The sequence below is a fragment of the Canis aureus genome, chromosome 18, assembly GCF_053574225.1.
Source record: "Canis aureus isolate CA01 chromosome 18, VMU_Caureus_v.1.0, whole genome shotgun sequence".
Taxonomy (NCBI): domain Eukaryota; kingdom Metazoa; phylum Chordata; class Mammalia; order Carnivora; family Canidae; genus Canis; species Canis aureus.
In genome coordinates, this window is record NC_135628.1 from 10,658,867 (window position 1) to 10,681,329 (window position 22,463).

At 34.6% G+C, this 22,463-nt stretch overlaps 1 long non-coding RNA gene across 1 annotated transcript in view; it reads right to left on the reverse strand.

Moving 5' to 3' along the window:
* Positions 1–147: 147 nt before the first annotated feature.
* LOC144288258 (uncharacterized) overlaps positions 148–22,463 on the reverse strand; it is a 61,611-nt gene continuing 39,295 nt past the window's right edge. Inside the window, exons 2-3 of the long non-coding RNA XR_013356231.1 lie at positions 10,727–10,841; positions 148–1,532 (exon numbers count right to left, since the gene is read on the reverse strand). This is a non-coding gene — a long non-coding RNA (uncharacterized LOC144288258). The remainder of the gene's footprint in view (positions 1,533–10,726; positions 10,842–22,463) is intronic.

Below are 22,463 nucleotides of genomic sequence, written 5' to 3' on the forward strand. Positions count from 1 at the left end.
CACAATACATATTTTAAAAAGATACCATGACCAAGTAGCATTTATTCTAGGAATTCAAGGATGCTTTAACAGCTGAAAACAAGAGTTCCCCATCTTAACAGAATAAAGGGGGAAACAATTATTTCAATAGATGTTCTTATTCAGACTGAACACCTTTTAAATAAATTTCTTAGCAAAGCAAGAATAAAAGGAAACTCAATCTAATAGTGAGAATCTGTGAAAAACCTCAGTTAATGTCATACTTAAAGAGGGACATTCAGTCTTCCTCTATTAACTTTGAGAATAAGAAATAGGAAAGCCTGGCCAAAGAATATAAACTTCCAGTTATAAGATGATTCGTTAACAATATTATTTACTTGAAAGTTGCCAAGAGTAGACCTTAAATGCTCTCATCACAAAAAGAAATGATAATTAGTGACATAATGGAGCAAACACTAGAGTGGTAATCATTTTGCAATATATATCAAATTAACAGGTTGTATACCTTAAAATTACATAATGTTATAGGTAAATTATATATGTAAATGATATACTGGTAGGAATAATCTGGGAGAAAAAAAAGTAAGTCTGCTTTTAAAACTTCTAATAAATATTCCACTGGAGTTTCTAGCAAATAGAATTATGCAAGAAGAGAAAAAAAATTAAAGCATATGGAACTGAAAGAAGTTACATGTCACTGTTCTTGGGAAACAGGATTGTGTGTACAGAAAGAAAACTACACGTATTTCAAAACAAGTACCTGAACTAAGTGAATTTGTTGAGGTCTCAGGATATATGGTTAAAATGCAAGAATCAATGCAACAGAAAATACAATTTTTTAAAGAGAGAATTTCCAATACCAACCATCCAAACCCAAGAGATACTTACAGATCATTTTTTAAATGCCCACAGCCTATACACTAAAAGCTATACACATTGCTGAGAGATATTTTAAAAGATCTAAACAAATGGAAAGACATACCATTTTAATGGATCAGTATTGTTAAAACTCAATAGTGTTAGGATGTCAGTTTTTCCAAATAAAATACCAATAGTTTTATAAGAATGAACAAGCTGACTACATAATTTACATCAAAATTAAAGGGACTGAGAATAATCAAAATACTTTAAAAAATAACAAAGTTGGAAGATTTATACCACCTGTTTTCAAGACTTATCAATAAACTGTCTATTGCCATATGGATTTTTATATTGGTTACTGCAATAAAACAGAGTCCAGAGATATATTCATACAACAAAAGTTCCAAGGTAACTCAAGGGGAAAAGTATGGATTGTCAATAAATGATTTTGAAAAAAGACATTTCAAGAATTAGTTCAAAGTCAAAGTAAATCATAGACCTTCATTTGCAAAGTAAATATATAAAACTTCTGGGAGAACCTATGGGGTGATGAGGGTAAACATTTTTAAGGGACTCCTGGGTGGCTCAGCAGTTGGGCAGACATCTGCCTTCCAGCTCAGGGTGTGATCCTGGTGTACAGGGATGGAGCCTGCTTCTCCCTCTGCATCTCCCATGAACAAATAAATAAAATCCTAAAAAAAAAAAAAACACAATTTTTAGGACTTGGAAAATGATAAGAGATAAAATATAAAAAGGAATTCATAAAGATTAAAAACCTCTGCTTCTCAAAGGATATAATTTATATATTGATATTTTAGATATATATATATGTGTGTGTATATATATATATATATATATATACACACACACACACACATAATATTGATACCACGTATGTATTCTCATTTAGGATCAAGGACTTGTATCTAGAATATTTAAAGAAAACCTAAAGTTCAAAAATAAGCAGAGAAACAATTGACCTTGAAAACAAAAGATTTTAACAGATGTTCACATGAAAATATTTGAATGGGCAATAAGAGCCCAACATCATTAGTCATTAGGGAAATGCAAACTAAAATCATGGAAAAGATGACATTTAAGAGATTAACAATATCAAATGTTGCCAAAATGTAGAAAAACTACTTTCATACATTGCTGGTGGGAATGTGAAGTGACACATCATTTTAGCAAAAATTTTGACACTGTCTTATGGAGTTAGCCATACACTTAACAGACAATATTGCCATTCCAGCCCATTTACACCAATAAATGAAAGCCCATGTTCACTCTAAGATTCGCATATGAAGGTCTATAGCAACTTTATTTATAATAGCCTTGAACTGGAAATGTAATTATTCATCAATCGGTAAAAATTAAACAAAATGTAGTATTTCTCCATTGGAATACAGCTTAGCAATAAAAAGGAGTAAATACTGATTTAGGCAACAACTTTAATAATGTTCAAAAACATTACGCTGTGCAAAAGACAATAGATGCTAGAAGCACATGCTACTTGATTCCTTATATATAAAACTTGTTTAAGTTTTTATATGAATTCCAGTTAATAGTGTAACATTTGTTTTAAGTGTACCATATAGTGATTCAATACTTCCCTATAACATCAGGTGCTTATCACACCTTAACCCTCATTCCCTATTTAACTCATTCCCCACTGACCTCCTCTCTGGAAACTATCAGCTTGTCATCTGTAGTTATCAGTCTGTTTCTTCATTGCCTCTCTTTTTTCCCCTTTGCTTATTTGTTGTGCTTCTTAAATTCCGCATATGAGTGAAATCACATGGTATTTGTCTTTCTCTTATTTCAGTTTAGCACAATACACTCTAGCTCCATCCATGTCTTTTCAAACAGCAAGATTTTGTTTTTTGTGGTTGAGTAATATTCCATCATACATATTATACATACCACTTCTTTATCCATTCATCAGTTGATGGATACTTGGGCTGGTTCCATAACTCTACTATTGAAGTTGCAAAGCGAACTTCAATGCGTGCACATTGGGGTGCATGTGTCCCTTTGAATTAGTATTTTTGTATCCTTTGGGTAAATACCCCACAGTACAACCACTGGCTCATAGGGTAGTTCTATTTTAGAGGAAACTCCATACTGTTTTTGGGAGTGGCTGCCCCAGTCTGCATTCCCAGTAAAAGAGGGTGACCCTTTCTCCACATCCTCACCAACACCTGTTGTTTGTATTGCTTTTAGCCATTCTGACAGGTGTGAGGTGATATCTTACTGAAGTTTTGAATTGCATTTCCCTGATAATCAGTGAAGTTGCTGTATAGAGAAAGCTAATTAATATTAACAGAAAGCAAATAAGTGTTGCAAAAGACCTATAGTGGGTTGAAATTTACTGCAAAGGTACAAGATGGAACTTTTGGGGTGGCGAAAATGTTTTACTCTTGATTGTAGTGATTCTATCCGTGTATATATTTATCAAAACTCATTAGACTACACATTTTAAATGGTGCATTTTATTGTATACATCAAAAACTACCTCAATAAAGTTGAATTATTTCAAGCTCCTTTCTAACTTTAGGGTTGGGAGTCTCTTGGCCCAACACAGCACTTTCCTCCTGGGAAAGAACTTAATACTCTGAAATATTGTTCTCTAACCAACATTTCTCTAGTTTTGTCTTCTGGTTGTAGGCTAGATGGCATGGTAGGTGAGGTTCTCAGAAAGGCTGGTTCCTTCATCAATGATGGAAGGAATATCTGACAGCAGTTTTGTGCTTTCTGTAAAATAGGGATGGACTTACCTCTTTGTAATTGGTTTGAGACTAAACCCAAAGTTATAAGCACTACTCCTCCTCCCCCCAAAAAAAGTCATACTCAACACCTTCTTACATGTTTTAGGATATTGGTTTTTAAAAACTTCTGTTTTGTCTGGGAACCTGTTCCAGTGATGATCAAGAAGAATTTCAACAATTTAGAGGCATATCTGACATCCCTATAGTAGTAGCTGTTGGTTCAGTAGCCTGTCTGAGATGGTCAGATCAAATTGATCCATGCAAGTTATATAAATGTGGCTATCTAGAGGAGTTTTTGGAATTTGCAAGCTTTGTACAACAATTCACCTACCCTTCGGCAGTGCTGTATGGTGAATCCTCCTGAAAAGGAGGAGAAAGAGGGATTGTCCCTGGTGCATGGGGGGCCTTACCTAGAGAACCATAGTCTAGACAGCTTTAAGGTGAGATAACGCCAAAGCCAGCATGGCTGGCTGGAATGTAAAGTTTATATGGTGCTGGTCTTCTCAGATGTTTTTACAGAAGAATTTAAACTGACCTCAAAGCAATCCTATATGAGCATGGAAGACTCTTGATTTATTTTAAAACTGAATGTAACTATAAAATTTATTTAAACTACTATTAAAGAGTAAAAATGACACTCCAGGAAGATGTGCCATGTTGATAGTGTTGTTTTATATACTTCCTGGTAGAGGACAAGATCTGTCATGAGCACACATACCCATACTCATCAGTTTTCTAAAATCTAGATGTAAGAGCACAATAAGAGATGAAATAGAAATGACATAGCCCACAGATAATGAACACCTAATGAAGGTTTTAATGAAAGTTACAGAAAATTAAAAAAAAAAAGATTTAGCTTGGAGTAAGGTGGGTTAGAAGGGAAAAACTAGGACAAGTGATATCAACTTGATATCAAGTGATATTACAATACTTTACACAAAAAGGGAGACTCCCTCAACTAGTATTACCCTTAAACATTTGGAAAAAGGTTCCCACTGAACTATTTGGATACTACACAAAGATGCTATAGGCAAGGATTACACCCCAGATGCTATGAAAGTCTCCATTTTCATCCCATCATGAAGAAGAATGTTCATTGGAAGTCTAGAGGAGGACAAATGGAGACATGTGGCATGAAAAGCTGAAAATATGACTCTCTTTTCACCAGTATTTATATATATATTTAGTATTAATAGCCAGAAACAAGTTTTTTATTAATAAAATTTGTACACTTCTATTTAAATCTGATATAAGGAATAGATGCAGTGATTATAACATAGAATTTTAAATATATTGTCATCAAACTGCAATGTTCCAAAACAGAAAAATGTAAGGGGCATGATAAAAATATTTAATTAATAAAATGTACTCATTCTTAGTAAACGTCACACATCATGCATTATTCAGTTTCAAAGTGTTAACTGTCTGCAACCATCAAGTGCTGGGTTTGGTAGATGTGCTGTTTTGCATAGGACAACCTGCATAGAGAGCCACAAAAGAACTTCTTAAAGATAAATTGGCAACAATCAGGGGGATTATTTGTTCACTCAAAGGTGGCAACTTTCTTAGGAATAAGACAAATCATCTGTGGAAACCTGAATTAATTGACAGCTTTTCTAACTTACTTCTCTGATATTTTAGTACATGTCATAAAATAGCAACTTGAAAACATCCTATGTCCAGCTGGCCAGCTTTGAGGACCATCTTGGCTCATTGTTTTCAGCAATAGATTTCTCAATGTGAAAAAAAGTTAAAAGTGCTTCTGCCTATGTGGTATTTCTTATTAAAGTCTCTCTCTCTGTTTTTTATAATTTATACTTTTGGTTTTGGTTTTGTTTTGCTTGTTCTGTGGCTGCTTCTCTGTCCTGGGAGGTCACTCTGCTCTCTGAAGGATAACCAATAGCTGGGGTACAGTCTACAGAAAAGGAGGCATCATAAAAAAATGCTTTAACTAGACTCTAATCCTAGCTTTCCCAGGATCATCTGCTCCATTGGTCTCAGATGTTGGCATGCCTCACAGTCACTCAGAGGGAGTGTGAAAACACGGATTCCTGGACCTTTTCATGAGTTTGACTAAGTTTGAAGTAGAACGCTTCAAGTTCTCAGGTGATAGTGATGTTGCTAGTCTGGGGACCATGTTTTGTGAACTAGTAAATAATCAACTCATTGAGGCCAGAAGTCCACAGAGAAATTTAGGTTCAAATCCCCAATATTTCTAAGTGTCTTATTCTCTTTGTTTTGGGTTTTTGGCCTGACCTTCTTCTTTGTGATTCTTTCCCTTACAAACCTATAATGGTTATAGGATGCCAACTGAGTAATTATATAAAAGTTCTAAATACCTCTCTGTATGATTCAGCCTTGGAGAGGTGCCTGATGATAAACTGTGGGTCATGTGACTCCCTCCATGATAATCATGATTATTTTCATGAACATTATTATGTAGCTTCTAAAAATGCCATTTGCAATTGGGAAACATGAGAGTCAGGAAACTGGAATCAGTAATCCCCTTAAGCTAGGTGGACAAAGATATCAGCCAAGATGGACAAGACTTAATAGCCTGTCTTGTGTAGAGGAGCAGTCATCAAAATACACTCCCTACTATCTCGTATATAACTTATACTGCGATGGCTGTCATCATCAGATATTATCTAAATGAAAAACTGGAGTCGAAGGGTATTAACATAGTAAAAGGTGTCAAGAAAATGAGAAATGAGTCTAAGAAAATGATTTCAGTCCACAATTATACACAATATAAACCAAGAAAAAAAGACCTGTTTAGGAAAAGTATGTGGATTTGATTCATCAGACTCAGACGGTCAAAAGCAGGTAAAAAAAAAATAGCAAACTTTGGTAGGATTAAAAATAGATTTTAAGAAAAACATAGGGGGAGTTAAGGAAAAATTCCTGTGCAGACAAGTTTACTAGAAATACATTATACCTGCTATATTGTAAATATAATATGGCCTTATTCTCAGATATATAAAATATGTTACAGATTTTAAAAAAATAATAAGGGGATAAAGCAGGTGGGTGGAGTCAGATAGGCAATAAAAAGACTATTTTTATCTCGAGCAAAATACTTAGAGTCTTGGATGATAGAAATCTAAATAATATAAAACTCAATTAAGGGACACACTTTATTAAGCTGGGACAAGAAAAGGGTGATTTGAGGCTCCAGACTCAATTCTATGTCCTCGAATCTGTTTAAAATTGACCCAGGCTTGACATTGGTCCCCCTACATTTCTACTCATTAAGAATTAGTGGTTTGAATTACTATCTTGTGGTACTTTAAGGTACTTCCAAAAGAAGAATTTATATTTTACTAAGTTTAGATACATACTAAAGTTTTTTTTTATTTACTTATTTCAGAGAGAGAGAGTGCAGGAGAGCACAAGCAGGGGGAAGAGCAGAGGGAGAGGGAGAAACAGACTCCTGAGCAGGGAGCCTGATGTGGCTGGATCCAAGGACTCTGGGATCATGACTTGAGCCAGAGCTGAAGGCAGATGCTTAATCAAGTGAGCCAGCCATGCACCCTACACTAAGTTTAGATAAATATTAAACTTAGAAAGCCTTTTAGAAAGATTTCCAATAACCAGAACTGAACCAGAAGAAGATTCTGTTTAACCCACCATTAACCCAACAGGAAATGCACAGAAAGTCATCTAGAAAGAATTTGCTGAAGTCAGACTTCCTGAATGCTTATGCAGAATCTCAATTTTTACATCTCTCAAATGGAGCTAATAAATTTGTTGTGAGATTTAAATTAGATTTTTGCAAAATTCTTGTGCTGTATTAAGAGGTCAATAAATATTAGTTGTTTTATTGCTAGTAGTGTCATGATATTGGAGTTGTAGTTAATATTTGTTAGTTTTCTATACTGCTATATAATAGCCATATACTGCCACTATAATAAATTCCCACAAACTTGGTAGCTTAAAACAACACCAATGTATTATCTTATGGCTCTGTTTTACCTTGTAGAAAAACATATGCAAGTAGGTCAAAGTCTAACATGGTTTTTTCAGGGCTGAAATCAAGGTATTGACAGAGTTGCATTCCTTGTTGGGGGTTCTTGGCTAAATCTGTTTCCTTGTACTTTTCAGCACCTAAAAAACATTCCCTTGTTCCTACATATCTTCAAAGGCAACCATATGTATCTCTTGACTGTTTTTCCTTAGTCACATCTCCCTCTGACTCTTCTGTCTCTCTCCTCCATTTATAAAGACCCTTGTGATTTCACCGGAACCACCATGGAAATTCAGGATAATCTCCTCATCTCAAGGAACCTTAATTTAATCACACTGGCAAAACCCCTTTTGCCTAGAAAGTAGCATATTCAGAGGTCCCAGGGATTAGGGTATGAACATCTCTGGGACCATTATTCTGCTCCCCTGACCACCCCCCGCCCCCACAAGTTACTCAGTACATGCCATTCAGCTAGCATTCTTGTTGAGGTTTATTTCAAAACAGAGAAGCAATACAGTTAAGTAGGCCACTTATATTTTAAATACAAACACAGTAGATAATTCTCACTCCCCACCTCCAATTTTTAAAAGTCTGCTTTATGGCATTAGTTACTTTTAGCAAACGTCTACACAGCCCAAACTTAATTATATTTTTAATATGTGGATTTTTTAAAGCAATGTATGTCAAAAATGCAAATTAAACCATAAATACCAAGACAGATATTACAAGAAATTACTAAACATCTTTCCCTCACCTAGAAACCTCAATAAGGATATTCTGATTTTAAAAATATTAATTACTCCCATTAACTCTGGATTTGCAGAAAGAGAAAACAATTAAGAACATTTCAAAAGCCTTCTACTTTGATGGCAGTTTCATTTGGTATATAGAAGAAATGGGTTCTTATGCTTCATGTTTTTCCTGTTTATACATTTTTCTAAACATAGAAATTTATCTTTGAGATATAGCAAAACCATCAATAAAGTAGAAAAACTTTTGTGAGTTCATCAAACATTACACAAAACAAATGAACTATTCAAAGATGGTCAGGTACTATTATACTAAAAAGGATAATTTGTCTGTAACCTGATTATACAAATACATTCTTTTAATTAGGGTAGATTGATGAATCCAAGTATTTAGAACAACTACTTGGGAAAAAAATGGTAGTCAATTAATGCAAATCACAACCACTTCTATAGTTCTCTGTACTATTGATTCTTCTTTATGTGCAAATTTGCTCATGAATAACTCATATAAAAGAATAGCAGCATTCATAAATATGATAGGATATATATGGCAAAAAATACTCAGCAATTTACTCAGAGGAAAGCTATTTTATTACTACTTATTTCATAATAACTCTTGGTACCGGACAAAAATAAAACAGGAAAGCACACTTTTCTTGCTCTTGACAAATGTTTATTTTTTATTTCTAAGATTCACAAAAAAAAAAAATAGAAGAGTATTTGAAATTATCCATAATTAAATGATAATCCCTAATCACTCACCATTAAGTAAAACATATGTTAATTAGAGAGTCTGAACTAATTGCAGGCTGTCAAATGCATATGTGTAATAAAAATTTCTTATTTTCATAATAGTCTATAATTATATATTTCACAATAGACTAATGGATTTTCAGGAGCCATAACGTGGTGCAGTGCTCACTCTTATTAAACAACATGAAGAATAATTTAGCAAGAGCTGTTTTCTTTCTTTATGCTATCAGAAATAAATTAAAACCAAGTAAAATTCAGGTTCAGGAAACCATAAGTCAATTTATATTAATAATCCAAAGGAAAAAGCAAGACCAGAGTCATTCCTTGTCAGGATAATTTTTTTTGTTTTTGTTTTTTTTGTTTTTGTTTTTGTTTTTGTTTTTTTTTAGTAAGTTGTATCTCCGTACAAAGCATATCTTTATTGGAACCCATTCAGTGGGATTTGTTGGTTGAACTAATAATCACTTTTAAGTAGCATTTTCCCAAAAGACTATGAAAACTAATTCTTGGCTATTTATCTATATCTTATTTTGCCTTTGAACAGAATTAATACAAGTGATAAAGGGAATAATGTAGAAGAATGAAAGTAACTTCAGCATATTTATATTATAGATCTTTTTGGCATGTGTTTCTTTAGCCTTATATTAAGATTCTGAAAGACTTTACACTCCATGGGCCATGTCTCACTAACTCAGCCCAATAGGCCATCGATACAAAATTGACTGTGACAATATCTACGGAGTCAGTATTCACAATTGGAATGGCTGCCATTAGTTCTATTGATAATACAGTGATCCCTATTACCTTATAAAACCACAACAGCAATGAAAATAATTTTGGGTTTTCAATATGCTTGTCATTTTTATCCTATACCACCACAAGAACAGTAATAAAAGAAAAATCCAGCAGTGCACGTATCATAAATTTTTATCTTTAGCAAAATAGAAGTCAGCGACCACCATTCATATATCAACATTTATCCATCTAGCTCTTTATTTCACATAAGTAAAAAATAGCCTATGATTCACCTAAAATTCCCTTAGAATACTGTTTGGGGTAATATTTGTACTTCTTTTATTGGTTTTAACTGTTAATTATTAAAATTATCTTTTCCTTAAGAACAAAAAAATTCAGACTTAAGAATAAAATAATCATGCCTTTGGTTTTAACACATTGGTTCTGATCAGTGAGTCTGTAAAAATACATCTGCATTTGTTTAATGTAGTAGTAAAAAAATTAGATATTTTTCTGACACAAGAAGGTGAAAAGAGTTAAGAAAATAGAGTCATCTTTGCTTTTCATTTGACTTCCTAAAAAGAAAGTCATGAATAACAGTTATTTCATGAGACTAGGTCCGTGAGTTGGGCTTCATGGCTACTTGTGAAAGCTGAAATTCATGGTGGATATATACATTTATAATTAATTAAATGGTATTAATTTAATATTGTCCCCCACAAACCATTTAAGTTTTTCAGTAACTGTAGTAAAAATTATCAGTTTTTCTCAACTTCTAAGATGACCCAGTCCTTTCTCCATAACATCTGGGAGCAACTAAATTGTCCTTGGTATTCCTACCCCAACAGAACAGAGTGCTATCAAAACAGGAGTAATGTCTTGAAAACATATATAATGAAAATAGCTCACAGTACCTTGCTGGCCTGAGAAAGCATGTAGGATCCTTGCTGATGGGTCTGAGAATTAGAGTTAGGTCATTAGCAAGGACTTCAAACTTCAGGGAGGAATCAGCTGTCATCATGGCTCCCCCTGTAGGGCAATGACATTCATTAGAACGACTGATTGTGTTTCTATTCAGCCTTGACAGGCTGTCCTCAGATACCATCCCAAGACTTACTCTCTTGTTCATCATTATCAGCAAAAGTATCTGGTAGTTTTCTCCCCTTGAGCAGATGTGTAAACTAACAGGAGAGTATGGCCTGTCAAAATGACAATGTACATTGATTCCTCTTATCTTGATGTCTTTGGGAGGACAGCTTATCTTGAATTTACAAAAGAAGGAACTCAGTATCAGTGTTTCTTCATCAATAAATGACAATGGCAGGCCCAGTTTATAACTAATTGCCTGTTTCCAGAGCAACATTTAAAATGTAATGCAAAGCATTCAGCCACTATAAACTGATGGGAAACTACTTCTTCTTTTGAATAAATAAAGGGACGTTATTTAGAAGGGATAAGAGATAAAATCATTGCTATTACAACAGTATAAAAATATACATAATTTTAAGTAATGATCATAAAAGTGACCATAAAACTAAGTACTAAAATATGTTTTTAATATATACATATTTATACAAGTAAATGTATAGTATGTGAACTACGAATAATACAAAGATGTACATTACACATAAAGAAAAATTTCACTAAGATGTATAGAGGAATTTATCACTGGCCATTAGGCAAATGCAAATCAAAACCACAGTGAGATAACACCTTACACTTGTTAGGACAGCTATTATTGAAAAGACAAGATGTAAATGTTGGTGAAGATGTGGAGAAAATAAAATTCTGGTATATTCTTGGTGTTAATTTAAATTGGTACAGCCATTATTGAAAGCAGTATAAAGATTCCATTAAAAATTATATCTTATGATCCAGAAGTCCCACTTCTAGAAAATTTATCCAAACAATTGAAGTCAGAATGTCAAAGAGATGCTTGCACTCCCATGTTTCTTTCAGAATTATTCACAATAGCTAAGATATGGAAACAACCTAAGTGTCCATTGATGGATAACTGAAAAGAAATTATGATATATACATACAATGGAATATTATTCAGCATTGAAAAGGGAGAAAATCCTGCCATTTAAACAATGTGGATGGATCTGTAGGGCATTATGCTAAGTGAAATAAGTTAAGACAGAAAGACAAATACTATATGATTTCAGTTATATGTGAATCTAAAATAGTCCAACTCATAGAAGCAGAAAGTAGACTTGTGACTGCTTGGGGAGGTGGGGGAGGAAATGGGGAATTGATGGCCACAAGTATATAAAGTTTAAATTATGTAAGATAAATAATTTCTAAAGATCTACTATATAACATAGTGCCTAGAGTTAACAATTCTCTACTGTGCATTTAAAAGCTGCAAAGATGGTAAATTCTTAAGTGTCTATACCACAAAAAAAAAGAATAGTAATAATAACAGGGTTTGGAGGAAACTATGGGAGGTGGTGGATATGTTATGGACTTGATGGTGCTAATAATTCCATGGTGGTGATAATTCCAGACTCATTGAGATGTATACATTAAATAATGTACAGCTATGCACATGTCAATCATTTTAATAGTGTGGTTCATAAATTAAAGTGAAAGTAATTTATATCTATTCCCTCTCATACTCTTGACTTTTTATTTGTACTTTTAAATGTATAAAAGTTGGGATAGTATCACATTTTCTGCTAAATATCAGAAAACCCCTACATCATATAATATAGGTATTTATTAATAAGTATGATTGATGAATGATAGACACAGACAAAACTCATCAATTCAATGCAATCATCATCTTCCTACCACTCTATCATATTTCCATTCTAGGTGTTCCTCAAAATATAGTGTTAATGTGGGAATGGATGTCATAGTGTACATATATACATATAATTTATATTAATTCTATATATAGATCTATAATATCTATAATTTATATTAACTCTATATCCCTAAAATGAACAGCTATGATTGCTTTCTTTTAGCACTTCTTGATTTTTGGAACTAGTCTTTCAGCTTAGGATATAAATAGCTAGAGAGGAATCATCTACAATTACTGACCTATTATATCAGGGGTTCTATACCCATTCTGATCTTCAAGTTTGCTTCCAGGTTGAAATCAATCTAAACCCTCTGACTCACAGAAATTACCAAGCATGGGCAAACTACGTAATTTCTCTGTACCTGTTTTTTTTTTTTTTTTTTTTTTTAATCTGTAAAGTGAGGAGAATAGTATCTACACCTCAGGTGTTACTGGGAGGATTAAAGGAGATATTCGACAGAAAGTTCTTGGGATGCCTGGGTGGCTCAGTGGTTGAGCATCTGCCTTCAGCTCAGGGTGTGATCCTGAGGCCAGGGATCAAGTCCCACATTAGGCTCCCTGAGAGGAGCCTTCTCCCTCTGCCTATGTCTGCCTCTCTCTGTGTGTCTCTAATGAATAAATAAAATCTTACCAAAAAAGGAAGTTCTTAAGTTTTTTTTTAAATTTTTTTATTTATTTATGTTAGTCACAGAGAGAGAGAGAGAGAGAGAGAGAGAGGCAGAGACACAGGCAGAGGGAGAAGCAGGCTCCATGCACCGGGAGTCCGACGTGGGATTCGATCCCGGGTCTCCAGGATCGCGCCCTGGGCCAAAGGCAGGGGCCAAACCACTGCGCCACCCAGGGATCCCCAAAAAAGGAAGTTCTTAGAACAATGCCTAGCATATAGTAAGTTTTCAATAAATTTACAGTAAATAGAATTATAATGGTTAATAACTATGGTTCAGACCAATTCTCCAAAATGGGCACTACACATCAGTTAAGCATCATTAATAAATTATTCTCTAGGATTCAAAAAGATCCCCTACCACTTTAAGTTTGTGCAAGTGTCCAAAAATGATCACCTTGACTTCTTGAAGTCACTTGAAATCAAAGATACTCTTAGATACTGGCTGTATTTTATGTATACAAATGAACACCTCTGTTTGGATATCCTGTCATTGAAATGTGTAGCCACAAAATAGATATATTTAGAAAATATAGAGCTTTGTTGAGATTATTTTTCTTTTACAGAGCAAGGGCTAGGATAGAAAGAATACACAGCTTATTTTGATAGTGTGATGAATGCTTTGTTCCTTTTCTTAACAGTTGATAAGTTTTTCTAAATTAATTTGTCAGCTAGACATGTTAATAGAAATAGAATATAACTCTGAGAGCACTGAATTTACAAGCTAGACAGATCTCATCCCAAATAGCAAAAGCAATCCTAAGAAAGAACAAAGCTGGAGGAATCACATTCTCTGATTTCAAATCATATTACATTGCTATAGTAATCAAAATTGTATGGCATTTGCATAAAACCACATATATAATAGAATATAGAGTCTAGAACAAATTCATGTTTGGGAGTTAATTTATGACAAATGAGCCAAGAATGTACAATGGGGAAAGGAAGTGGTACTTGGAAAATTAGCCAAATGCAAAAGAATAATACTAGACCACTGTCTTATAATATACACAAAACTTAGGTGGATTAAAGACATGAATGTAAGGCTTGAAACCATTAAAAACAAAACATAGATGGTAATCTCCTTGACATTGGTCATGGCACTTATTTCTTGGAAGCAAAGATAACAAAAGAAAAAAATGACAAACCTCTGCACAGCAATGGAGACCATCAACAAAATAAAAAGGCAACCTACTGAATGAGAACACATTTGCAAATCATGTATCTTATAAAATGTTAATATGTAAAATATAATAAGAACTCATACAACTTGAGGCACCTGGGTGGCTCAGTCAGTTAAGAATCTACCTTCAGCTCAGCATCTTGGGATCAAGTCCTGTGTCAGGCTCACTGTTCGGCAGGGAGTCTGCTTCTCCCTCTGCCCTCCCTTACCCCTATCTGTGCTCTTGTGTTCTTTCTCTCACTCTCTCAAATAAATAAAATAACATATTTTTTTAAAAAAATAAACCTCCTACACTCAATAGCAAACAAACAAAAAATCTTAAACAATGAGCAGAGGATCTGAAGAGACATTTTTTCCAAAGAAGACATACAGATGGTCAACAAGTACATGAAAATGTGTTTGACATCACTAATTATTAGAGAAAAGCAAATCAAAACTACAATGAGATATCACCTCACAACTGTTAGAAATGCTATTCTCAAAAAGAGAAAAAAGAAGTGTTGATGAGGATGTGGTGGAAAGGCAAGCCTTGGGCACTATTGGTGGGAGGGTAAATTGGTACAGCCAATACGGAAAATATGGAGGTTCCTCAAAATATTAAAAATATAACTACCCTATGATCCTACAATTACTTCTGGGTATTTATCTGAAGAAAATAAAAACACTAACAAAAAGGTATGCACCCCCATGATCATTGCAGAGTTATATGTAATAGCCAAGATAAAGAAAAAACCTAAGTGTCCATGCATGGATGAATGAATAAAGAAATTATGATATAGGTATAATTCCTATTCAAGATGTGACATACAATGACTGATCTCACTTCCTTCACAGAAAACCCAAATTATATCTATTAATAGGATAATTCCTCCTGAAGAACTGAGGGTTGACTGAACAGCTACTCAACAACCAAATATAGGGAGAATGTCAAGAGAACAGCAAGAGATATGTAGACACACCACTGTTTAAAAGAATAACTAGCCAAAGCCCCAGCCAGCCAGCATACTCTCTACATAGAGGACACCATATACAAAACCACTACTTCAAGTTTAGTCGAAGTAGCCATTTTGCCTAATCCGTAGAAACAAATACAGGAAGTCAAGGAAAATGGGGAGAGAGGCATATGCTCCAGAAAAGAGAAGGAGAAAAAAAAATCAGAAAAAGAACTAAATGCCTGATTAAAAATAATAATAAAAAATTCCTTAAGATTTTGTTTATTCATGAAGGACACAGAGAAAGGCAGAGACATAGGCAGAGGGAGAAGCAGGCCCCTCTCAGGGAGCCTGATATAGGACTCGATCCTGGGATTCCAGGATCATGCCCTGAGCCGAAGGCAGCACTCAACTGCTGAGCCACCCAGGCATCCCACCTGATAAAGAATTTAAAGTAATTATCACAAAGATGCTCATGGGGCTGGAGAGAGGAGTGGAATAACTCAGTGAGACCTTCAGTGAAGAGACAAAAATATTAAAAAGAACCAATCAGAGTTAAAGAATACAGTAAGTGAAATAAAAAAACACACTAAAGGAAATCAAGAGTAGATTAATAGTTGCAGAAGAATGGATCAGTGATCTAGAAGATAGGGTAATGGAAAGCACATAAGCTGAAGTGCAAAAAGAAAAGAATTTTTTTTAAACTGAGGCTAGATTAAAAGATCTCATGGACATCAAGCAAGCAGACATTTGCATTATAGGAGTTCTAGAAGAGAGGAAGGTATATAAAACTTTTTTGAAGAAATAACTGAAACTTTCCAAATCTAGGGAAGGATATAGATATCCAAGTCCAAGAAGCACAGCGTTCCAAACAAGATGACCCAAAGAGGTTTACACCATGGGTCATAATAAGTAAAATGTCAAAGATTAAATAATCTTAAAAGGAGCACAAAAGAAACAAAAAGTTACCTACAGGGGACAACCTATAAGGCAATGAGCTGATTTTTCAGTAGAAACTTTGCAGGCCAGAATAAAGTGGCATGATAGATTCATTCAAGTGCTGAAAGGAAAAAAAAAAAAATGACTAAGAATACTCTATGCAGCAATGATCCTGGAGACCCGGGATCAAGTCCTACGTCGGGCTCCCTGCATGGAGCCTGCTTCTCCCTCTGCCTGTGTCTCTCATGAATAAATCTATCTCTCTCTGTCTCATGGATAAATCAATAAAATCTTAATAAGTAAATAAATAAATAAATAAATAAATAAATAAATAAACGTATGTATGTATGTATGTATGTATGTATGTGCGTAAAGGCCCTAAATGCTCCAATAAAGACATAGAGTAGCAGAATGGATTTAAAAAAAACAAAAACAAAAAAAGACACACTACACACAGCCTACAAGAGACACAGCTCTAATGTAAAGACACATCCAAACTGCAAGTGAAGGGATAGAAAAACATTCACTATGCAAAAAGAAAGTGCAAAAAAGCTAGGGTAGCAATATTTTTATCAGAATTATAGATGTTAAAGACTGTAACAAGAGACAAAAGATATTACATACTGATAAAGGAATTAATCCTACAAGAGGATATAACAATTGTAAATATCTACATACCCAACATTGGAGCATAATCATAATACATAAAGGAAACATTTAACATATATAAAAAGAGAAATTGATGTAATAGAATAATATTAGGGTACTTTAACATTACTTATATCAATGGATAAATCCTCCAGACAGAAAATCAATAAGGAAATGATATCTTTGAATGACACATTGGTCCAGATAGAAATAACAGATATATACAGAACATTTTATCCAAAACCAGAATACCCAGCATTTTAAAATGTACATGGACATTTTTTAGAATAGATGATATATTAGACCATTAAAACAAGCCTCAATAAACCTAAGAAGACTGAAATCATACCATGCATCTTTTCCAACCACAATGAAATGGAACTAGAAATAAAACATAAGAAAACTGTAAAAAAAAAAAAGTAACATGTAGAGACTAAACATTGTAGAGAGTAAATGACAAACATAAAAAAAATTAATGAAACCAAGAGCTAGTTTTTTGAAAAGATAAACAAAATTAACAAACCCTTAGCCAGACTCATCAAGAAATAAAGAGAAAGCACTCAAATAAAATCAGATATGAAAGAGAAGTAACAACTGACTCCATAGAAATACAGAAGATTAATAGATAATACTATGAATAATTATATGCTGACAAAATTGGACAACCTAGAAGAAATGGATAAATTCCTAGAACTATATAATCTTCCAAACTGAACCAGGAAGAAACAAAACTTGAACAAGTTTTGAGTAACAAAATTGAATTGGTAGTCAAAAAACTACCAAAAAATAAAAATCCAGGACCAAATAGATTCACAGGTGAATTCTGCCAAACATTTAAATAACAGGTAGTATCTATTCTTCTAAAAATATTCCAAAAAATGGAAGAGGAAGGAAAGTTTCCAAATGTATTCTATGAGGCCAACATTACCCTGATATCAAAATCAGACACACCACACAAAAAAGAAAACTACAGGCAAATATCCAGATGATCATAAATGCAAAAATCCTCAACAAAATATCAAACTGCACACAAAAGCTCATTAACATCATTCACCATAATCAGGTGGGATTTGTTCCCAGAATGCAAGAATGGTTCAATATTTGCAAATGAATCAATGTCATACACAATGACAACAAAATGAAGGATAAAAATCACATGATCATTTTAACAGATGCAGAAAAAGCATTTGAAAAGATTCAACTTCCATTCATGATTCGAACTGTCAACAAAATGGGGTTAGAGGGAACATACCTCAATATAATAAAGACAATACATGAAAAACCCAGAGCTAACATCATCCTCAATGGTGAAAAACTGAGAGCTTTTCCTCTTAGGTCAAGAACAAGACAACAATATCCACCATAGCCACATCTATTAAACACAGTACTGGAAGTCCTAGCAATAACAATCAGACCATAGAAAGAAATAAGAGGTATCCATGTTGGTAAATAAGTTAAATTCTCACTATTTGTCACTTTTCCAATTATATAGAAAATCCTAAAAATGCCACTAAGAAACTACCAGAATAAATAAACTCAATAAAGTGGCAGGGTACAAAATTAATATCCAGAAATCAGTAGTATTTCTATACACTAACAATGAAACTACAGAAAGAGAAATTAAAGAAACAATACCACTTAAAATAACACCAAAAATAATAGAGGTAAATTTAATCAGAGGTGAATAATCTGTACTCTGAAAACTATAAAATACTGACACAAACAAATGGAAAGATACTGCACATTCTTGGGTTAGAAAAATATTGGCAAAATGTCCATACTATCCAAAACAATCTACAGATTCATTGCAGTCCCTTTCAAAATGCCACCAGCATTTTTCATAAAACCAGAAAAAATACTAAAATTTGCATGGAACTACAGAAGATCCCAAATATTCACAGCAGTTGGGAGAAAGAACAACAAAGCAGGAAGTAACACAATTCCGCATTTCAAGATACACTACAAAGCTATTGTCATCAAAACCAAATGGTACTGGCACAAAAACAGACACAAAGATCAATGGAAGAGAATAAAGATTAAAAAATAAACCCGCATTTATATAGTCAATTAATCTATGGCAAAGGAGGCAAGAATATACAATGGGGAAAAGACGGCCTCTTCAATAAATGGTGCTGGAAAGACGGGACAGCAACATGTAAAAGCAAGAAACTGGACTACTTTCTAACACCATACACAAAATAAAAGGGATTAAAGACCTAAATGTGAGACCTGACTTGAAACAACAACAACAAAAAATCCTAAAGAGAGCACAGGCAGTAATTTCCCTATCATCAGCCATAGCAACCTTTTCTAGATATCTCCCCTAAGATAAGAGAAAACAAAGCAAAAATAAACTATTGGGGCTACATCAAAATAAAAAGCTTCTGTACAGCAAAGGAAACAACAAAACTAAAAGACAATCTACTGTAGGGGAGAATATATTCTTGCAAATGATATATCCAATAAAGGGTTAATATCCCAAATATAAAAATAACCAATACAACTAACTCAACACCAAAAAACCAATCTGATTAAAAAATAGGCAGAGGACCTGAATAGATATTTTTCCAAAGATGACATACAGATACATGAAATGATGCTCAGCATAACTCATCATCCAGGGAAATGTAAATCAAAACTACAATGAGATATCACCTCACACCTATCAGAATGGCTAAATTCAAAAAGGCAGGAAACACGTATTGGCAAGGATTGGGCGAAAAGGAACCCTTGTGTACTGTTGGTAGGAATGTAAATTGGTACATCCACTGTGGAAAACATGGAGTTTCTTCAAATAATTAAAAATAGAAATATCATAAGATCCAATAATTCCACTATTAAGTATTTACCTAGGCAAATTAAAAACACTAACTCAAAAAGATATATGTGCCCTTATGTTTATTGCAGCATTATTTATAAGAGCCAAGACATGGAAGCAACCTAAATGTCCATTACAAGATGAAGGCATAAAGAAGATGTGGTTTGTGTGTACACACACACACACACACACACACTCATACACACACAATGGAATATTACGCATCCATAAAAAGGATGAGATCATGCCATCTGAGACAACATGGATGGACCTAGAGGTTATTATGTTAAGTGAAGTAAGTCAGACTGAGAAAAACAAATACCATATGATTCAACCCATAAATGGAATCATAAAAAAATGAACAAAAAGCAGAATCAGAACTATAAAAACGGAAAACAAACTGATGGTTGTCAGTGGGGAGGGTGTTGGGGGAGTTGGGCAAAATAGGTGAAGGAGAGAGGGAGATACAGGCTTCCAGTCATAGAATAAGTAAGTCATAGGACTAAAAAGCAAGGTATAAGGGTATACGGATAATATGTTAATGGTGAGGAAATGAGTCAGTTGGTAGTTATACCTGGGAATGTAGCATAATGTATGAACTTGTCAAAACACCAAGTTGTACACCTGAAACTAGTAACATTTTGTTAACTATACTCAATTTTTTTAATAAGTAGTGTATATGTATGCTTTCTACCTAGCTGCATATATACATGCACATAATGAAGTATCACTCAGCCACAAAAAAGGAGGAAATCTGGCCATTTGCAATGACCTCGATGGACCTGGAGGAAATGACATTGAATGAAACAAGTCAGAGAAAGACATATACCATATGATTTCACTTACGTGTGCCATCAAAAAAAAAAAAAAAAAATCCCTGAGCTGATAGATAAACAGAACAGTTTGGTGGTTGCCAGGGGCAGAGGTTGGGAGGTAGATGGAGGTCTACCATGGATGGAGGTCTAATGGATGAAGGAGGTCAAAAGTCAGACATTTTCAGTTACAAAATAAATATCAAGTAACTATGTATGGTGATTTATCATGGTGCTCGTTCTGCAATATAAACAATATCGAATAAAAAAATTAAATTAAAAACTAGACTGCTCTTCTTCAATCTTCCCTCTATCCCCCACTGAAGGAAAAGACTAAAGGTGTTGCTTTGCTACCTGCCATTTCTGAGTTTAGGAGAAGAGGGAGAAACTAATGCAACACCAAGTTCATGGTTTGTACCCCCAAACATCAACCCTAACCAACCATTTGAGTAACATAAAGTCAGACTAGCAAATCAGACTTAAATGAAGCAGAGATAATACCAAGTGGTAATTTTACTAATAATTCTAAGGAAAGAGACAAGAGATTCAGACAAAGCAGAAGATGCCTAGGACATCAAAGACAGTTCCCCTAGTACTATTTTTTGCATGTGAAATACTGGCATGGAATAATAGAGGAAATTTCTATAAATGAAGTCCAAAGGGCTACTTCATATAGCATATATACTTCTTACCAACATCATAAAGGAAGCTTTAATTGTGAGACATCTCCTTTTAATACGCTAGACTTAAAGCACTTACATAACATTTTCCAGGAAGCCCTGCCTTATAAGATTATAAGTTTATTAGGGCAGCTTGGGTGGCTCAGTGGTTTAGCGCCACCTTCAGCCCAGGGCATGATCCCTGAGGCCCTGGATAGAGTTCCACATTGGGCTCCCTGCATGGGGCCTGCTTCTCCCTCTGCCTGAGTCTCTGCCTCTCTTTCTCTCAGTGTCTCTCATGAATAAATAAATAAAATCTTAAAAAAAAATTCATTATCCAGGAAATAGTACTACCTTGAGACCCAGCAAGCAGAGTCCCTCCCCAAGGACAGTTCCCTAAGAGCACTCAGAGCTTTGGATTCCCTTCACTGAAATTCTCTAAGTCTTAGTCCAGTGTCTGGAATTGTCTGGAGTTGACCATTCTGGCAGGAGGCCCTAAGATCAAATCTGGTCTTGCGTGGATCCTGGTTACCAGAAATACATCAAAACCTTTGTCTCACTCCGATGACTGAGACTAGCTAAGACCTGGAACTTGGCCAGGATCAGACCCTATTTGGGTCTCTTTGCTAGAAATACCTTCTACAGATTTGTAAAGGCCCTCTCCAGTGGATGGGACTGCCTGAAACCAGTATTCTTGCAGGGAGAGGGCCACATGTGCTGTCATTTCCAGTTTTTTGTTCTCTTTGGAGACTCTTTGGTCCTTTATACTACACACACAGTTGACCAGATGCTCTGAGGAGCTCTGGGACTGTCTTTGATGTTCCTCAGCCCCCAAAATTGGACCCAGTTCCAGGAGAACAGTCTTACAAGCAGATTGTTCCACTGGCCAGTGTGATGTTTCTTTCATTAAATATCATGAGATCTGGCCCCCAGAATTGTGCTTACCCACAATTTTGTGTGTGACTCCCATTCATGTAAGACATAGGACAGGTTTGGGCTATGGATTTCTGAATGTCCATCCATGACCCTTAACTTGAGCTGCTTGTTTATGCTCATGTGTCAATTCTCACCTATGTCCTGACCATGGTGCTGCCTCTGAGCTTCCGTACCCAGGAATGGTGGAGGTAGGCATCCTTTACCCTGTGTACCATAGTGCTGGCACAGAATGCAGTTACCCTACCCCT